The sequence below is a fragment of the Glycine max genome, chromosome 18 (genome assembly GCF_000004515.6).
Source record: "Glycine max cultivar Williams 82 chromosome 18, Glycine_max_v4.0, whole genome shotgun sequence".
Classification (NCBI taxonomy): domain Eukaryota; kingdom Viridiplantae; phylum Streptophyta; class Magnoliopsida; order Fabales; family Fabaceae; genus Glycine; species Glycine max.
The window spans coordinates 19,340,736-19,363,081 of record NC_038254.2 but is presented as its reverse complement, the minus strand read 5'-3'; positions in this window follow the sequence as shown (position 1 = coordinate 19,363,081).

Below are 22,346 nucleotides of genomic sequence, written 5' to 3'. Positions count from 1 at the left end.
TCTAATTGTGTACAATTTCATTACTTTGTTATACTTTAGAGAAAATTGGTCTGGAGACCTGAGGAAGAGAATGAAATAATAAAAGCTTTTAACTCGAAAGCTTCTCGTAGACTTTCCGAGATGTTTAGGGATGCCCAAAATGAAAATAAAAGGCCATACACAAGGATAAGGGACGCCTTTATTGTACTGGAGAACTTGCTCATACTTACAAATGCAACATACACAAGGATCTTCTAGTTGCACTGAAGATACTTTAGAGATTAACCGCCTAAGGGAGGAGCTGTGTCAATCAAAAGAAGAGATGTGAGTTTTTCAGTCAATAGTCCTTCAGTTCCTACCTCCAGAGGCGCAAAACATTATTCATCAACAACAACAACCTCACCAGCAACATCAGGACCAGCAGCACCACCAGCAAGACCAGCAGTAGGACCTAGTAGATGACAAGCAGACAGATGACCAACAAAGGCACTCTTATGATGACTATTTTGATTGCTCACCTAGCAGCACAAAATTACTATTGACAATCGGCATTGACAATTTACATTATTTGTTTTCAATTTAACTTAATGATTTATTTTACTCTATGTTTTGGATTTATCAATTTCACTATTTCTACAATTATAAGTATGTATTAATTCAAATATTCATGGTAAATAATATAAATGCATAAAATAATTGCTACATTATTAATGATAAAAAAGAAAAAACAATATAAATAACATTATTTATAAAAAAATATTTTTCGATGGAAATTTGCAACGAAAAAATCCGTCTGAAATGATCCACGAGAAATTTGCGACCAACAAATTCATCAAAAAGGATCCATGGGAGATTTTCGATGGAAATTTCGTCGAAAAGAATCCTTAGGAAATTTCCGACAGAAAATATCAATCTGAAATTTTGAACGGAAAAAGTTCGTCGAAAATTTCCCACGAATTCTTTCCAACGGAATTTCTGTCGAAAAATTTCCGACGGACCGAAAAATACCAAAAAATCTGTCGGTTTATATTTCCTACAACCATTTTTCCGACGGATTCGTGTCCGGCGAAAATCCGTCGGAAATTTCCATGTAGCGACGGATTTTTAGCGTTACCGACGGATTTTTGCCATTGGAAAAATGTTTTTTTTTGTAGTATACCTAACATTTTTTATGTTTAATTTTAGTTACTATTTTCATTGAGATCAATAAAATAATGATGTAATATTTCATTAGTCTATCACATTATCACTAATGGGTCTTCATTTATGAGAGACACTAAAAGCATATTTAGATCTTAATTAAATTATTTATTTAGACACACCTTTGATAAATACAATCATTTGCAACTAAACATTTACAGTGTTGTATTTGAATAGACCAACTATGCTCTACAATATTTGCTCACTTTGGTCGGAGCTTCCCTGGCTGGCTGGCTATATAAAGCAGTCCCCCTATTTGAAGACTAATTAAGAAGCTTTCTAGGGTTCACAGGGTCATTGAAACCCATGCCATGTGATGGTTGACGATGACATTTTCCATGGATCAAGACGTGCAAATTAAAATAAAAGTAAAACTAAATAGGTACATACCCCAATACTCCTTCACAGCACACAAACATGACATCATATATTATAAATAGTAATTGTCATTCACTAAATCACAGTATGGCTATATTAGGTTGTAGCCATCAACTGGCCAACATACCCTGCCTCATAATATATTGTGCTAACATCTAACTCATCCAAGGATTGCTAGAGTAAAATAAAACATAATCTCACATCTAAAAGATCGCACATTCGAGCTTCTACTCGTTTTCTCGAAATGAGATAAATATTTTTTTATCATGATATTGATATGGATTAGAATATTTATCAGTTTAATTTGCTAAAGTTGATTACCTTTACTATTCGTCGTTAGTATTCTTCCGTTAAGTGATAACGTGACACTTTGTCTGTTACATCATCACTTAACAGAAGGAGACTAACGATAGATAGTAATTTGAAACAAAAATTGTTCAAGTAGTTATTTGACAAAAAATAAATTTTTATGTAGTAATCTGAAAATGATCTATTTTTCAGGTATGAAAAACTTATTTAAATTATATATAATTGGTACTTTGCGGTTTATGATCAATGTACACATACAACATGTTATGTCTTCTCTCACTCTTCATTCACTATTCTTTGAACCCCAGAATATATATCTCACCATTTGATCTTATGTTCTCTTTTAGCTTTGTCCAGATATTAAATGTACGCATCATAACTCTTTAATTTCACCTTTAATACTATCTTATTAATCTAGTTCAATTGGTTAAACATAATAAATTGATAGGTGAGTTATTGTAAATTTCAAATAGTATTTTTTTATTCCTACCAATAAAAAATATTTTATTAATTTAATGTATTTCTTATTTTGAATGATAAGTTATCTTAAAAAAATAAATAGAATAAATTTTCTTAAGTCTATATAAAAGTAAATTACATATATGTTCATCAAGCTATTTTAATTAATTTTTAGTTTTTTTGACAAGTTTACAAATTTATTTGATCAAATAAAAGTGTTTGAGAAACTATTTTTTCTTATTGACATACTTATAAGATTTGTTTTTAAACATAACTTAATTTTATGATTATCATTTTTATTTTTATTTTCAATAAAATAATAAAATTTATCATTTATCATTTTATCTGAAATTAAATTATTTATTTTGATAAAACTCATCATTATCATTTGTTAACTAAAAAATTGTTTTTCAGATTACTTTAAATAAGTTTTTCATACTTGGAAAATAAGTCATTTTCATATTACTACCAAACATTCATTTTTTGTCAAATAACTACTTGAAAAAAATTTGTTTCAATTTACTATCTGTTGTTAGTTTCTTTTTGTTAAGTGATGACGTGACAGGTGGAGTGTCACATAATCTCGTCTAATCACTAACATGTCATTGCCACATCATTGAAGGTGATGACGTGTTGGTAATAAGGTATGATGATGTGACACTCTCTCTGCCTTATCATCATTTAACGAAAGGAAACTAGCGGCAGGTAGTAAATTGAAACGTAAAAAATTTTCAAGTAGTTATTTGACAAAAAATAAATAGTAATCTGAAAACGGTCTATTTTCCAAGTATGAAAAACTTAATTAAGTCAAAAATTAATTAATAATTCATAGTTGGTCAATACTGACAGCAAAGTCTACTATTATCGACGGTAAAGTCATCTGTAATTTATTAAGGGCTAAACTCATTGTATTTTGTCTATACTACAGACAAACTCATGACCCACTATAAAAAGCCCACTGTAATAGCAAACATTCTTGTAGTGTTGTCCTTCCTCACAATATATTGCAATGTAAATGGAAACCCTTTCAACAGTTTCCTCATCCTCGATACCTAGGTCGTGCAGTTCCATTTGTACTAAATGGATATGTTAGGGGATAAGTATAATGTTATATTGGGAGCAAGGTTTATCTTGAATGAGCTACGGGCTCTTAGGTTCCATCTAGTTGTAATAATAGGGTTCAGGGTGAGGTGACAAAAATACCACAAGAAAGTGGGGAGGGGGTGGAAGGTTAAATTGTGTTTTCACAAACTTTTAATTCCTTTTTGAAAAACAAAGTGTATTCTAATATAAATTCAAAAAGAGACAATTCAAATTGAAGCATTGTTCTGAGCTTAAAACGAAAATTCTAGCAGTTTTGGAAAATGAATTTTCTCAATATCTTACTTCTATCTAAGATCTATATCAGTGTATAAGATTTTACAGAAGTAGGTCACTCTCTATTGAGAGGGTTGAAATAACAATGACAGGTTTCTAAGACAAAGATCTTGGCTAGAGTTTCTCTCACTTGGAAGGTTTCAACTTAACTTTAAGATGCTCCTAGTTGTCCTCTTAAAGATCCAAAATTGTTGAAGTGGAGCCCACTCAATTGATAGACTTCTAGAGAAAGCAGAAAAAGATGACAATTGTCATGTCATGACAGCTAGTGGAGTCATTATGAAGTTCCCATTTTTTGGAACCTTTCTATTGAGCATTTTGAAGATACATCAGAATGGTGATTCTAATGTTAGCTGAGAAAGGATCCATACTGAAGTAGATCCTTTTTTATGAAGTTCAACTAATATGTCTTTCCAAAGTAACACATTTTCATCAATCTTAACACATCTTTATAGCACAAAACATTCTAAAGTAGATTGCTTAATAAAAAGAAAATGAAGGAACAATTACTAATGTATTAGTGTTTTGTCCAAGGTTAGATGGCATAATGGCTTTAGTCTTCTATCCTGATGTTGCACATCAGATCCTCTTGTGGAAAGTTTTAGCTTTCAAACTTGGTTGCATATGGAAATGCTTCAACATTAATCTTCTAATAAGCCCTTAGTAAGTGTGGTTGCATATGGAATGTATGATGTCTTCAACTTTAGTATTCTGATGAGTCGTCTTCCTAGTGACTACATTATGGAAGACATGATGTTGTGTTTGAGTTGTAGGCTTTTCTCATTCTGAACTTCATTCTAAATTTCAATTCTCAGAGTCAAGATCTTCATTATTCTTATGTAGCCTCTGATGCAGCTTCATTCTGATGTTGGATGCTCTTTTTGTAGCCTTTGATATGTCTTCTATGTAAGGCCTTGTTGACTTATACTTTTCCAAGATCAGCTACTCAGAGTGAAGCACTCTTCATCATGCAGATGAGCTTCAAAGGATCTTCTAAGGCTTTTACTCTTGACAACATTTTCTAAGTATTGTTCTGAGCACTTCATAATACATGTACATATATGCTTCTTAATAAGTTTTAACACTGAAACACTTAAGCAGAATGTATTAGTCATCACATAAAACTCGCCATCCTTACAGTTTGCATTAATAATGGTTTGTCATAATTAAAATAAGGGATATGGATTCAATAGAGGGATGTATCGAGGTAGGGTTAGGGGTTGTCTTTGGAGTGGATATAGATATTATCTAGACACGATCGATCTTAGGGTTGTCTTGAGGGTCATCTAGATTGGAACCATAGTCATCGAGTCCCGACCAGTATTATGGGTTTTCTTGTGGGGATTGTCTAAGGTTGCCTTTAGGGGTTGTCTTGGGAGTCTTCTGGATTGAAACTATAATCAATAAGAATAAAGGTTGGGATATCATCATCCATGGTAATTATACTAGTTCACTCAAGTATATGGTGGGTTCTAAGATGGGAATGAGTGATAATTTCAGGAGTGAATATGACTATTTATTCATAAACATATCAACACACACCATTACTTGCTTCTTTAAAAAAGGATGGAAACCACTCCTTAATCTTCTTAATCAAAACCAAATTTGTTAATTCTTGCTCCTCTTCCACTTGTATTTGTGTCAGGTTTGGCTCTTTCATATATTTGTTAAACTCCTTCAAAAATTCATTTAAGATCCAATAAGTTATTTTCTTATATTCGATATTTAAATTTAGATAAACTTGTCTTTAATCACAGTCTATGGCAATGTAAATGGAAACTTTTTCAACAGTTTCCTTATCTTTGATGCCTAGGTTGTGTAGTCCCATCCATACTTAATGGATGTGTTAGGGGACATATATAAAGATACATTGGGGACAAATACAACGTCACGACTCTCTTCAAAACTTGCACAATCCAACCCTTTTTTAGTAAATTCTCTTGGGCGCCTATCTCATACAAACTAACACTCATCCATGAGTTTTGCCTAGTCAAAGTATGTCAGAATGTATGAATATGAGATGAAAACTCACATAAAAACATCACCAAAATTAGGTTTATCAAGCGAGTTAAGGGCTCTTAAGTTCCATCTTGTTGTAATAGTAGGGATGGGAGTAGGATTGAGGGTTGTCTTTGGAGTGGATATCAATATCATTGAGTCCCGACTAGTCTTAGGGGGGGGATGGGTAGTCTTGGAGGGCATTTGGATTGGAACCGTAATCATTGAGTCCTGACAAGTCTTAGGGGTTGTCTTGGGTCATATGGATTAGAAGTGAAATCAGTAACACTAAAGGTTGAGATATCATCATCCAATAATTAGTAAGTGGGTATCAAATACTCTAAAAAGAATAATATCAAAGTCTTCTATAACATTCTCTTTAAAGTTATTTTATGATAATTTTAATTATTAACTATATTTTACATTTTCAAGATATTAAACAAATTTTTTTTACAAAAAATAATGAGTAAATAACCATCTTACTCCTTTAAAGTGTATAGTGTTATTATTATCAATCCTTAAAACTAAAATAAAATAGATAAACCCCTAAAATTATGTTTGGATGTGAAGAAAGGAGAGAGTAAAAATTAATAGGTGAGAAAAAAATAAAATAAATAAGTAAAAAAAATTGAGTAAAAATTAAGATTGAAGTGAAATAGAATAGAAAGGAATGAAAAATAAATTTAATTAGGATATGGAAAAATTTTCATACATGTCAAGAACCAAGGTCAGGGACATGGATAGGAAACCACATACCCATCCTTGTCTTGTCTCTATAATGCCTGAAATTTCACTAACTATAAATCGATGTTTAAATATATTTATCATGTTATTTGATTATATATAATATTGGATGAGTTGAGGTATGATGTGAATTAGCCATGTGTGATTTGCTTGATGTGGATGTTAAGTTATGTGGAGTTTTATTGACCTAAGTTAAAATTATGAGATTTCAAATTTTACCTAAACTTGTTCTGATAAAACTGCGATCCTGAATTCGATAACCGTTGGATTGTCTTCAAATTTGGACTGTAGATTCACAACCCATGTTCCCAGGGTTTGACTATTAGGATTTGCAAAATAAAATTTTTTACCTCTCACATAGCATGAGAAGCGCGCTAAGCGCAATTTCAACCAAAAGGGAATTGCGCTAAGCGTGAATTGTCATGCTTCAAGAGGAATTACGCTCAATACAAATCTCAACCCGAGAGGAATTGCGCTAAGCGCAAAAAGTCATGCTTAGCGCAAAAAATGGACTCCCTCTTAGCGAGACGAGCTCGCTAAGCGAGATTTGCAAATTATAAATACGTTCTTTAGAATGAAAATTAAACACGATTTTTCACTCTCCTCCTCTCCAAATGCCCACCCAAAACCCTAACACCTTCTTCTGCACCACCAACGACCACCGGTGGCCACCACGAGCCACCGTTGCTTGCCGTAGAACCACCACGCGGAGAGGAACATTTTAATTGGAGCGGAATCCTCAGAATTCACCTCAAGGATTTGGTGGAGAACAAGCCCTCAATCCTTTCTTTCATAAATTATCTGAGGTAATCTTGACTTCTAAGCCTTTCTCCTAGTTAGTTTGAGTTTTTCTTAGTGTCTCTTGTGTTTTGGGTATTGTAATAGGGTGTTTTTACACTTCCTTTAAAAAACCCTTGAAAATGAGACGTTGTAAAAGTTAACTTTTTATAAAATTGATGTTATTTTTGTGACCTTCACTAAACCCAAGTCACATTGGCATGATCGAAATTTCAAAATGACGCATCCTTGTAGTAAAATCCAAAACACTATTTAGCCCTTTACGTTTTGACAGGGGTAATTGACCTTGAATGTTGTTATTAACCTTGTTTTTCAAATTTATACTAAATTTCCTTCAATTTGGTATATAGAACGTTGCATTTGGACTAACGAACGTGAACAAGAGAGGTATCTAAGCGATGCAAAGAGAAACTGACGGAGAGCTCACAATAAGTGAGGGGAGTTTATTATAATTTTATGGTTTTAATACCACAATTGGGGTCAGGGAATGATGCAATCTTATCCCGCAAGGGCATTGGATAGAAAACTCCAAGTAGATTGGGCCAGAGATGCAAGAGAAGGCCCTAGGGTTCTTATGAGCCTTAGGGTAGATTTCGGGCCCATGGGCTAAGTATGAGCCCACTTATCTTTGTAAATATTAGATTAAGGTTTCACTATTATTGGGCCTTGTATTTAGGGCTCCATAATGTAGGTAGGGTACCCTAGAAATATAGGATTTTTTCAGCCCTTGTATTTTAGGGCACCTAGACTAGTTTTTGTATTAGGGGTAGTTTTGTAATTTCACATGCACTAAGTGGATATTTGATGTGTGTGGTTGAAAATAAATTTAATTGAATTGGTAGAAGCCCAATCCAATTAAATTTTAGAGGGGGAGGTGAGCATTTGCTTACTACACCCCATTGCCACATCATATAGTCACACTTTGTGCATGTCCTTCATGCTTTTCATGCCTCATGACACCTAAGCACACTTAGTGGAGAATCTTGGAATTGATCTTGGATTAGTGGGCTGAACCATAACTAAAATTCACTAATCATAATTAGTGAAATTTTGGCTCCAAAGTTTGGCTCCACAAATTCAATTTCAAATTCAAGTGAAATTTGAATTTCCCTCCAATTTTGTGTGACACTTAGGCTATAAATAGAGGTCATGTGTGTGCATTTTTTTCAACTTTGATGATTTGAATATTAAACTTCAGATTTCAAAGCTCATTTAGATCACAAAATTTCGTGCTCTTCTCTCCCTCTCCCTTCATTCATCTCCTTCTTCCTCCAAGCTCTTATCCATGGCCTCCTATGGTGGTGAGCTTCTTCTAGACTCATCTTCTCCTTGAAGTGGCGTCTCCTCTCTCTCTCCCTTTCTCCATTCCGCTGCCATTCATCTTCCAAGAAGCAAAGGAATCCATTGATGAAGAAGATCCTAGGCCTACAAGCTCCAATGGAGCTTGCATCATGTGGTATCAAGAGCATCTTCATCTAGGTGATGTTCTTTTGCTTCCTCTATCTTTTTGTTCGGTGAATTCTCTTTAATTCCTTGTTCTTAATCTTATTCTCCATGTATATCCTCCATTGTCTTGTGGTTTGGTGCTGTTTAGAATAGATTCAAAAAAAATAAACCAATTAAATCTTAGATCTACACTTGTTCTTGCATTTCTATGGTTCAAATTTTGTAGGTCTACTCTTGAATCTTGTTTTTGTGTTGATTTTAGGTTCCATCATTTTTCATTCATAATATTCATGTGCTGAACCTTAGATCTAAATTTTCATCCAAAATATTGATTAGAAAAAAAAAACACAAAAATCTAAGTGTAAATCACTTAATCCATGTTGTCTTAGAGTTATGTTTAGTCATAGTAGTTGTCACATTATGTTCTAAGTTTGTGTTGAATTTTTATTTTGTTGATTGAATTCTAGATACATTTTGTCACATGATGCAAGCTTCATTGGAGATTGTAGGCCTAGGATCTTCTTCATCAATGGATTTCTTTGCTTCTTGGAAGATGAATGGTAGCGGAATGGAGAAAGGGAGAGAGAGAGGAGACGCCACTTCAAGGAAAAGATGAGTCTAGAAGAAGCTCACCACCATAGGAGGCCATGATAAGAGCTTGGAGGAAGAAGGAGATGAATGAAGGGAGAGGGACAGAAGAGCACGAAATTTTGTGCTCTAAATGAGCTTTGAAATATGAATTTTAATATTCAAATCATCAAAGTTGAAAAAAATGCACACACATGACCTCTATTTATAGCCTAAGTGTCACACAAAATTGGAGGGAAATTCAAATTTCACTTGAATTTGAAATTGAATTTGTGGAGCCAAACTTTGGAGCCAAAATTTCACTAATTATGATTAGTGAATTTTAGTTATGGTTCAGCCCACTAATCCAAGATCAATTCCAAGATTCTCCACTAAGTGTGCTTAGGTGTCATGAGGCATGAAAAGCATGAAGGACATGCACAAAGTGTGACTATATGATGTGGCAATGGGGTGTAGTAAGCAAATGCTCACCTCCCCCTCTAAAATTTAATTGGATTGGGCTTCTACCAATTCAATTAAATTTATTTCCAACCACACGCATCAAATATCCACTTAGTGTATGTGAAATTACAAAACTACCCCTAATACAAAAACTAGTCTAGGTGCCCTAAAATACAAGGGCTGAAAAATCCTATATTTCTAGGGTACCCTACCTACATTATGGAGCCCTAAATACAAGACCCAAAAATAATGAAACCTTAATCTAATATTTACAAAGATAAGTGGGCTCATACTTAGCCCATGGGCCCGAAATCTACCCTAGGGCCTTCTCTTGCATCTCTGGCCCAATCTACTTGGAGTTTTCTATCCAATGCCCTTGCGGGATAGAATTGCATCAGAACCCAATTATGGGAATGTATGTTTGTCCCTATGTATGTTGTTTTCAAGAAAAACAATGTTTTCAACTAGTGGAATGCGATACGTCTGTTATTGATAAATGACATTATTGTTTTTATTAGACTTGTGTTTTCTAAAGACCTGGAGAGTGTGAATCTCAGGCATGAACTATATATGTATGTATGAGCGGAATGTGATTTATTGATGATATTGTTATTGATGATATTAATTGATATGAGGTGACGTTGATGTTTATGTTAATGTTGATAGAGAATGATGTTGCTATTAAAGATGATAGAGATAATAATTTATACGAGACGATGTTGGCGTTTATGATAATATTGATATGAGGTGATGTTGTTATTGATGATTATGTTGATATGAAATGATGTTGTTGTTGTTGATAATGTCATTGAGATGAGATGATGTTGATGTTGAGGATGACATTAAGATGATATGATGTTGATAATGACATTGAGATGAGATGTTGTTAATGATGAAAATGTCATTGTGATGATGTATGTTGTGTATGTACATGGGCGGTGCAGTGACCATGATGGATATCCCTGGTGAAAGAAATAGAGTGGTTAAAAAATTTTAAGCATCTCTGGAGGGGAATGACTTAGAATCTTTAATTATTCACGGTTTGTGCATTGATGGTGCCCATGTTTCATACTCCATATTGCATAAAAATAGTATAAACTTTGTTAGTAAGTACTTGTAGTTTCTCATGAGAGGGAATACTTGTACTTAGGGGCATGTCACTCAGTTTGGAACTCCCTTGAGACTTAGGTTGATTACCATGGGGGGAGTGTTTGTGCACAACAGGGTGACCTCAACACTTGCTGCCTAGTTTTCCTAAGTAAGAGTGTCGCGTGGACATGCTTAGGCTATTTCCCGATGAATGGTACCACATTACATTTGAGAGTTAAGATCAAGTGCATGCATCATATTGAACATGATTGATTAGAATTATGGAAGGTTGATGACTACTTGTTGAGTATATGTTGGACTAATGAATGTTTGTGTATAATTATAGTATTTGTTAATGTTTTCTTACTAATCATGGTCATTTGATTTTTGTGTTAATTTCTTTTATAATAAACTCACTCTTGCAATTTTTGTATCATGTGGTTAGTACCTGTGGTGATCGTGAACCTTCGTTCATGGGAGTAGATGGACAACAGTACAGTACGTGAAGTGAGATTCTTGTGTGGAACCGTCAAGCCGACGTGATGACGTTAGAATTATTTTGGGAGAGAGTTTTGTTTTGTTAATCAACTCCTCCGTAGATGGTTCTATAATTCTTTTTTAATTGAGATGTAAATCACATTTAATTATATGTATGAACTAATTTACTTTTCCTTATGTGAGTGATGTGTACTGAGTTAAAATATATATATATATATATATATATATATATATATATATATATATATTCATTTAAGTAATTATATATATATTCATTTAAGTAATTGTGTGTTGTTTGGTGAATGTATATCACGAAAAATTTACTCTCATTTTCATAAGCAAATTAACTAAATTTTTATTTAAAAATTGAAATTTACGCGATTTAGAGTGATGATATCGTAGCGACGAGGTAGGTCATTACAGTCCCCTTGCCATGTCTATGCGTCACATATCACACTCATCTCAATATACATAAATCATGTTCTTAGTCAAATGGAACAACTTTCCTAATATCACCACTCACATTCGTACATGTATTCAACGAAGTCATATACAAAGCAATGCATCTTAGTTTCATATCACTCGCCCACCATTATAATAACTATCTACTTGGTATTATGATAGGTAACATTTATCTCTATTGTTTCCTATTACCTATGTAATATTCCTGATTGACGACTTCTCAGCGGCTCGCACACTACGACACCTTTCACAGTGATACTTCACTCAACTCCTCATTGGGCAGAATCCTTCATCGATAAGAATCCTCCATAGGTAGTCCTTTCTGAGGTCTCGATAATTTATTTCAACTACTTTTAGGATCAATGACTGTCCCAACAAACCAACACGAGACTTTTCAGCATGTTTTGTCCTCACTCACACACTTTCCGGGAAACTTCTCATAAGGTCACCCATCTCATAACTACTCCAAGCTAAGCATGCTTAGTTGTGGAGTTCTTAAGTGATGAGTTACTGAAAAATAATTACATTTTGTTGGTATAGGTAATACCAATTAATTTCTTTAAGTCATCCTCAACTATACAATCACATACCTATAGAGTCTCTCGATCTCTCTCTTTTTGGTGTGATTCGTCGAGGTGTTATAACCTGTCTATGACTTTGTAGAGGCGTAAATGTTATATCTAGAGTTATACTAACCCCGTAAAGTCGATTCTTATCTTTTTAGAAGTTAACACAATTATCTATAATTTTTATGTTAACTTTAAGATTTAGTTTTATCATCTATTATGCCTAAAATTAAGAAGAACACAAACTTATAACATAATCCTAACAAGTCAACCTTTACTTACTAATTTAATTGAGTGCTAGGTATCTTTCTTTCCGAGAGAAAATAAAATTATTAGTTGACTAACATTTAGGATTAGGACTTTCATGAAGACCACTTTCCTTAACTATGCAAGGTAAAAGCTAAATTTCTACTTTCACTTTTGGCAATAAATACTTCGAAGTATTCGAATACTTTTCACCCAAAGTATTTGAATACTTGTATCAAAAATATATTTTTCAGCTCGTTGTACATATTTAGTTCGGTGTTCCACTCATTAATTATGACTTAAGTTTGATTATTAGATTTTTTTATTTGTAGGTGATATGTAAATTACACTATAATAAATTCTCACTAAAGTTGGTGGCCTTCTTTGGCCTTACCGGGGGCATGCATTGCATTAATTTTTTTAAAAAAATTCTGTACCAAACAATGGTATTATAACTGAATTTCGTTTTATATACAATATAATTACGGTGAGAATTTATGTTAAACCATCCATGACGAAGCATTTATTTTGCACACTGTATATTTCCCTTGACCAAAGTTTATTTACAAAATAAACTAATTCAATGTTTAAAATAAGATAGTAGTTTAAAAGGTTAAGTTTTAAGTCATTCAAAGATATTTTTATGTCTATCAATACCTGTGGTCTATATAGCAAAGAGCTTAATTTCTCTTGAAATTGTATTTATTTTTAGTTCCATAAATGAAAAAAGATAGGTACTAAAAGAGATTAAATCATTATTATTATTATTGTAATTTTAAAAATTACAAATTATTCAACAAAATTTTTTAACAGCATTTTTTGAAATTGTTTCATTTATAATTTTAACACTATAGGGCTAATAATATAAAATAAACCAATTAAAGATACTTTTTTAATTAACAATTATAAATATATTTATTATTTTTAAATAAGGACTGGTGTAAATTTATTGTTTTTCTCTTGAATATGATAGATTAAAAATCCATTTCCTCAAGTAATTAAAAACAATTAAATGAGTTAATATTATATTATTTTTAATAAGCAATTATAAAATATATTTTATTTATGAAAATATAGTTTCTCACTTTAAAGGAAAGCAAAGCAACTTCATCCTTGAAAGTGGCAAGTTTTTTGTCCTAATATATATTTATTTATTTTTGTACAATTGAGTCCTCAAATGTTTAAAGTTGCCAGAGTAATGTTAGCAAAGGCTATCCAATGGATTAAAAGTAAGTAATTCTATACTTTTAGGAACAAAATTGTACGACTTACTATTTAATTTCAGTGCCTAAATTGTGAATTAGCTCTTAAAATAATATTCTACAATATTAGTTGAACTAACTAAACCAATCTAAAACACAATCTATAATATTTCAAATAATCTCTACCAACATTTTGTGATGATATAGTATCTTTACTCAGTAGAATTTCATTTGTTTGCTGACAAAAATTAAGTTATTCCTTTTAAAAAATAAGATAAAATTAACTTTTGAATTATATAACTCCCAAGGTGGACTGAATGAATGTCTGAAAATGGTGATGCTTTTGAAGTTATGCATGAGTAAAGCTAGCTATAGCCAAAACTAAAAGAAGGGATGGTGGAGTCATTGGAGTTGTGGCTGGATTTGGCAGCGTGTTCACCGGAAGGATGGCCAGGCTCATGGTGTGTGGTCCATTTGGGGACGTTGGGTCAGTTTTCTTTAGAGGGCTTTCATGTGTTGGCGGACTTCTAGGCCTTGTCTCCCTCGTGGTAATCAAATGATTAGGCTCTTTGGGAGCTGAATATGCTTGTGCAGATTCACATGATTACAAAACCAATATGATTGCCTTACATTATACATATTCATGGATGGCTACTAGTTATTCTGTATTCATCGATCAATTACTACTTTCCAAAACCATCTATCTCCCTCTATCTATCTACCTATAGGAAATCAATCAAATAATAATTCTTTCTATTGTAATAATTTAATGATAAATTATAATTTTTAAAAAAGCTATAAATTGAGGTAAATTTATTATTATCAATTAAATTAATCATTTTTCTTAATCTTAATAAAATAGGTAATTGGATATTATATAAAGGAACTGAGAAAGTAATTAATAAGTTTTATACGTTACAATGATTACATTTGTTTACCATTATCGTGTATTGAGTTGTTATATAAATTAGGAATTCTTCTATAGGCGCCCATGTTCTCACAAGGGTTTCTTATCATGAGATTTTCTATGGTGTCTTCAATAATTTGGAGGGTTTTAATATTATTAATTTTTTAATCAATCAAATTACATGTCATCTTCTTATAAATTATTTTTTGTATTTTCAAATTAGTCCTTGATTATTGTTTTTCAAAATTTTAAAATTGTAACTTATTAGATAATATGATTAAAGATAATTTTAGAAGTCTAAATTCTAAAATATTTTTAGTTAATTACTTTCAACACTTTTTATAAAACCTATGCTTAAGAAACATCAATAAGAAATGAACCCTAAACCCCAAAAGATTTTTTTTATAAAAAGTGTTGAAAGTAACTAAAAAGATTTTAGGGTTAAAACTTCTAAAGTTATCTTTAATCATATTTTCTAATTTAAAAAGGTTGAGATTTTAAAATTTTAAAAAATAATTATCAAGGACTAATTTAAAATAAAAAATAATTAATAAAAAAATGACATATAATTTGATTGGTTAAAAAATTAAGAGTATCAAAATCCTTCAAATTATTTGGAGGTACTATAGAAACTTTCTTCCTATCACATGCTCTCATGTGAGTTTCTTTCTTTTAACTAAATATTGGTTTAAATATGTTTTTTTATATATGTAATATGTCAGTTTTTTATTGCTACCTATTAATTTTTTTTACTACTTTTCCTTTCCAAGTTTTTATATTTGATATTTATCCTTAGTTTATGTCAAGTGATGACATGACACATTATTAGTCGTCACATCATCACTTAATTGATAATGACACTTTGTTAATTCACCACGTCATGACTTAATAAATTGAGACTAAAAGTAAGTATCAAAGGCAAAAATATGAAAATATCAGGTAACAAAAATAAATAATAGATGACAATATAAAAAAATATATTACATATATGGAAAAACATATTTCAGCCTTAAATATTTGATATTGTTTAACTATGGTGTATTTGATAATAGATTACATATTTTATTACAACTCTCATGTTGGTTTCTTTCTTTTAATTAAATATATTATGTTGCCTATAAAAAATAATCATTATATAAAATTTATAATTAAATACAAATCTAATATATTAATTTTAATTTAATAATTATAATTAATTCTTCTCATTTCTCATGATAACTAAAAGTTATTACCATATATATATATCCTCTCTACAGACACGCACATTTGGATATATGATGATTCCTGTACTATATATAAATGTTGAATCAATTGGTTCCTTCTTTACAATAGATCCAGATACAGTCCATGTGGGTGCTAAGTCATTGATCATGACTTTTCATTGGCCAGCAAATTATAAGTTATGATCATATTTACTATTCATTCATGAATATTGCTGACAAGTACTCATCTGCATGCCTTAGAGCAAGTTGTAGTCATAAGAAGTGCCGACAAATATCTTCTAAATTCCAAGGTTTAATTAGTAAATCAAACTCTCTATTGTGCTGCAGGTATTTCAATTGAATTATTGTGAGATCGATTTACTTGTCTGATAGGCAGAGATTCAGATAATAATATGCATGCCTGATGATGGATGATCTAGCTAGCTGAGAGAGAAGGGATAGATTTTAGCCATCCATTCAATTAGTGACGGAGATTAAGTTTAGACACAATGAGTGACAGATATATAGATTCAATTATGTTTTGGCATATTATTAGAAGGATTGAGCCCGTTAATTTTAGAGTAATTTTACATTGCGAAAAAAATTCCCTATATTAACATAAAAAGGTATTAGTTATTTTAGTTCACCATATATAGATTTTATCTGATAAAATAAAGTGAAACTTTTATTATAAATAATGTGACTCTTTGGCTCTTTTCTATCACTCTAATAGAGATGAATTGATTGTGATATCAATTTCCTATATTTCATCGGTTTAACTATTAATTAAGATGCATTTAGTTTAATGTTGTTAGATAAAGTTTATATTCATAACATGACAAGTCAAAAGATTTTGTTTTCTATAGGATATGAATTTTCTTACAACAATTAGAGTAAATTAACTAAATTTAATTAGATTTTGTGAATTTTAAGAGTTTTGTTGAATAACACTCAAAGTGGTGGGGTGTAGGCCGTTCTCATATATCCAGGAGCGAATGATAATGGCAACTACTCATTTTGATTTTTTTTTTTCTTAATTGTTTTGGTTTTGTAACTTCGTACGAAAGAAGTTTAATGGATTAATTAATTAATTGAAAAAATAATAGAACTGATTTATTATTATTAATGGATGGAAACTAACCTAATCCAATTTGCAACTCACTAAGCAATAGAAAAGCATTTAATGTGCAAGAGAGAAAACAAAGGTAACGAATGAGCTGGAGGGAGAAAATTAAATTAAATTGCAAACTAATTACGATCAAGGTTGAATATGGCGAGTCAACTTATTTAATCTGATAAAATTAATGGGTCAAGAAATGGATTGAATTGATTTATTAGGATGAGTATTTATTTTGTTAAATTAATGAATTATTTGGTTAGATTTTATTTTGTTGGACATAATATTTTGTGAAGAAGCAGCTTTACTTCATGTGCCAAAAAAAATTGTGAGAAATATTATATATTTCATATTGTTTTATACTATATTGACTTAATTAATATATGATGTTAGTTTCTACTAGAAAATCTTTGTTCCAAGACAATTTAGTTTGATAATATTTTTATGATTGTGACATTATGAATATGTTTATATGGTTCATATTTTTTTTTATTTAATATGTTCACTTATAAATTATCTATTATTTTTTAATTTTTAAATTTTTTTGGCAGACTAACCTATTCCAATTTGCAATTCACTAAGTTCGGATTGAATTGAGATTTTCAATCCAATTTCAAAACAAATTTAATCTAATCTAACTTAATTTTTGGCCAATTAAGAACAGATTAGGTTGAATTGTGTTAGCCCATTTTAACATTTATAAAACTAATCTAGCTATTTACTTATAGCTTCGTACCAAAAGATTATTGATTTCAATATATGAATATTAATTTGGAGCATAAACGTATAAAAAATATTTTTCTCACACTTATTAACGTTCATGCTAGCTACTCTCACACTCACAGCCATCCTTTCATGTTAAAAAAGAGGAAAGAAAAGGTCATTAATTTTTCTTTCTTTCTTCGATATCATAAAAATAAACCAACTAGTTAGGGTTAATCTAGTAGCTAGGTTGAAGTAGATGTATGAAAATTTAGATTTGATTCTCATTGTTATTATTATAAATAAAAAAACACTATAAAAATATTTTACGCACTTTTTCATAAAAAAAAGGTCAATTCTAGTGCGGATAAACCTCCCTATATGGTCTAATATGGACCACTTTTAAGCGTCATTGGATTCATCTCATTCATACACTTGCCACCCTCTCCACTAGATTTTTCTTATTCTTTCTTCCATCCCTTTCTCTATTTTGTTCTACAACAAGTTTGTTGTTGCTCATCACTGCCAAAACCCTCTTGTGTTCTCCGACTGATTCCCCTCCATCAGAGGTGGTTTTTGGTGGCTATAGCAATCCTCCTCCTTCGATCCCATTAATACAACTAAAATTACTCAGAAATTTGTAAAAAAAAAAAAAGCCCATAAAACATTCTCAACACACAACAAAAAGAAACAAAAACATCAATTGAATCGCAAGTCTAGATCAAAAAAGAATTAAATTAGTTCTGAAGATTGGGCACTACAAAAATCAGTACAAAAGTGCACTACTTCGTGAACAAAATTCTTCGAGAATTACGTCACAAGATATCTTGGAAAAGTTTACCTTGGTAATGAATAATCTTGTGATATTATTGGCAAATGTATGGTGAAGATTAAGTTGAATATGTTTGTTTGGGAATTGAAGAATGTGAGACATATTCCCGACCTGAGGAAGAACTTAATCTTAGTAGGTCAGTTGGTCAGTGACGACCACACAACCATCTTCCATGGCGATAATTGGAAGATTTCAAAGGGTGCAATAACGATTGCTCCAAAATCTAACACTTAAGATTCTTCCTTGCTCTATAAGGAGCTTATAACACATCATTTCTTCCCGAGGTGGAGGTAACATTTTCTTCTGCCTTTGCTTCTCGATTCTTCAGTGCACTCTTGCACTGATTTTTGTAGTGCCCAATCTTTCAACAATTCCAACACTCGGAAGTCTTCAAGTTGTAGGAACTATAAAGAGGTTGACGATTTACCCAACTCTCTGTCGGATCTCTTCACTGAGAACTAGAACACAAACATCAATGAATTTTAACTTGTTGCTTCTCAATGAGATACTCATAGCCATGACAGTAGCATTCCAACTTTCTAGTAGATAAGACAAAAGTATCAATGCTCGTACTTCTTCATCAAATTCAATTCCAATTGAACTCAATTGGATTGTGACTATATTGAGTTCATTGAAATGTTGTATTGCTGATGTGCCTTCTGTCATTCGCAAATTACATAACTACCTCATCAAATGAACTTTGTTTTAGGCTAACAACTTTTCATACATATTGGAAAGAGTCTCCATAAGACCTGTTGTGGTATTTTCTTTTGCAAAGTAGAAAGCAACAATCTGGGATAATGTCAATTGGATAACTTTGAGAGATTTTCTGTTGAGAATAGTCTAACCTTTATCCTTCATGTCTTGTGGTTGATTTCCCAAGAGATGTCGATACAACTTTTCTGATACAGTTAATCTTCTATCTTCATCTTCCAAAAGCTAAACTTCACACCATTGAACTTCTCAATTTTCACCTTTCCTTCATTTATAGACATTTCTCCCACTCAAATTTGTTTTCGTTGGATTGTTTAAAGTTGATAATTTTGGGAATTGACAATAATAACCACCAAAGCTTTGATACCAAATGTTGGAAAAATTACACAAATTTTCTTATAACCAGATTTGTAAAGAGCGATATAAATGCAAAATAGTAAAATACTTTAGCTAAAGTTGTTGCAGACATTTTATTGAAGAAGAAAAATATAAAAAAATAAATGTGTTTACTAAACACTCAACTCACAATCCAATTACACCTAGAAAATAAAAACAACATTATATTTTACTAAAGTTTTCTCTTGCTTTTTTTTTCTTCTCTCTATGTTTCTCTCTCTCTAGAATTGATTTTTAAGTAACTAACAAGGTGGTATTTATACATGCACAAAGAACCTACCTTTTACTCATTTACTAAAGTTTTTCTTGCTTTTTTTTCTTCTCTCTATGTTTCTCTATCTCTAGAATTGATTTTTAAGTAACTAACAACTAAAAAGGTGGTATTTATACATGCACAAAGAACCTACCTTTTACTCATTCCTTTTCTTATTCTTATGCCACCCAATGCTAGAATGGTTTTCCTTCTTTTTTTCAACAAAACAATGATACACTTTATTCATTTTATTGGGTTGTGTGAAAACCTCATTTTGGCCAACAAATCATTGGTTCGATATGATTCCACAAACCAAGGTTCGTCCAGTAGAATTAAGCCTTAATTCATTTGATAAAAAGCATGCCAGTAGTTTTTCAAATTTCCTTCACATAACACACAAAGGCCAAGGTAGTCCAAACCTCGATGTTGGAGATTTTCCTGGGATGGAAAACAACCTTGACAAGCTCTCTAGAGAAAATACTTGAGTTTTGGTGGTAAGCTTAAACTCCAAAATTCTTCCAATCCCCTTCAACCTTTGTAACATCTCAAATGCTAATGAGGGCAAGGAGTGATCACCGGTGTAAAAGAAAAGAGACACAAATAAGGAACGACTCTTGGTAGACTTCCAGTGAAAGGGATACATGAATGAATTGAATACTCACCCAAATGAGAGGAATTCAGAGATTGTGCTGGTATAGGACTGTACAATTGAAAATGATTTCAAACAATTAATTGGTACTACCTATACCAACATGATACATATACTTTTTAGTAGTCTATCACTTAAGAACTTCACAGTTAAACATTTTTGGCTTAGAGTAATTATGAGATGGTGACCTTTTGGGAAGTTTGTTAGAAAGTGTGAGTGGGGACAAAACATGCTGAAAAATCTTGTATTAGTTTGTGGAATCAATCATTGATATTGGAAACAACTGGGTGTTATAAGTGGTATTAGAGCAAGTCTCTCTCCCAGTATGATGTAGTTTGAGGAAGAACCAATTGAAAGTTGGTGGGCATGTAACATCCCTGATGTTGATGAGGGTGGGGAGTGATCTCTGGTGTAACATCCCAATTTTTGTCATCTAGATTAAAAAGGATTGTTATTTATAAATAAATAAATTTTTAGAAAAATGATGAGATTTTATAAATAAATAAATAAGGAGATATAATTATTAATTAAAATAATGATTTGAGAGAAAATAAAAAGGGTATTTCATTTATTTGTTTTGATAGAAAATAAAATAGAGTTTGTTTTTATAAAATAAATAAATAAATAAATATAGAGCAAATGATAGACTGAGTACCCTAGGTATAAATAGTTATGTTAAGTCAGGTGCCTCTTTTTGGTCTCATTTTCGTTTCTCTCATTCTCCTCTCAAAACTCTTTCTTTTTCCCGCAGCCCTCCAAACCTGTCTTATAAAAACGATGATCTCGGGCTCATTTACCGTTGGATCGTTGCAAAATTTGAGCACCCCATTTTCAACCCAATTCGGAGCCTTCTAACCGTTGGGAATTTTGATATTATATCTGAGCTTAGAGGAAAACCCTTCGCATTGTAGCCTATTATTTTCCCGCAGAAACCCCAAACTGTCTCGGTAAAACTACGATCCCGGTTTCGTTAACTGTTGGATTTTCATGACATTTGGATATGTTGTTCGAAATTCAATTGCGCACACTTCCACCGTTGTGATTTTCGAGATAATATTTGTGGAGGGAGAAAAAGGAATCGCATGAAGACAGTACAAGTGGAGGTTTCAATCTCTTCTCCATCTCTCTGACGTTTGGGAATTCTATCGGAGCAGTCGGAGGAATAACTGAAGGAATCTCAGGGAACCGCTAGAGATGTTACTATCGCTAGCTGAAGACACGTGAGTCCGCTCAGAGGTAAGGGATGAGTTTATCGCAATTGGGGGTTAGAATGAACATGTGTAGGGATCCTTAGAGAACTAAATTTGGGTTTATTTTGGGATGTTTATTGAATTATAATTTTTCCTTATGATTATGAATACAATATTATTGTGTTCTATGTACCAATTGATGTCCTGATGAGAATTGATTGATAAACTTGAGTGCTCTTGATGTCTTTGTGTTAACCCATGATTTTGATTAATTGATTTTGATACAATTGTGAGAAACTATTTCAGAGGTTTTACATTCCATGTTGTGATAAAATCTTTTGTATAAATTGTTATGTTGAGGTTATGAAATGATGATTCAAATTGTGAGTATGTGATAAATTGAACATGTGACGGATGATGAAATACATGTGTGTATTGAGATGAGATGTGTGTATTGAGTTGTGAACTATGAACTGTGCAATCACACAATTGTAAGACCCTTTAAGGGCGACGAGTATTGTGATGGGATCCACTGTGGGAACCCGACGAGTTAAAATGATTTTGAAAATAATTGAGTAGATGTGTGTATTGCATAGTTCATAGG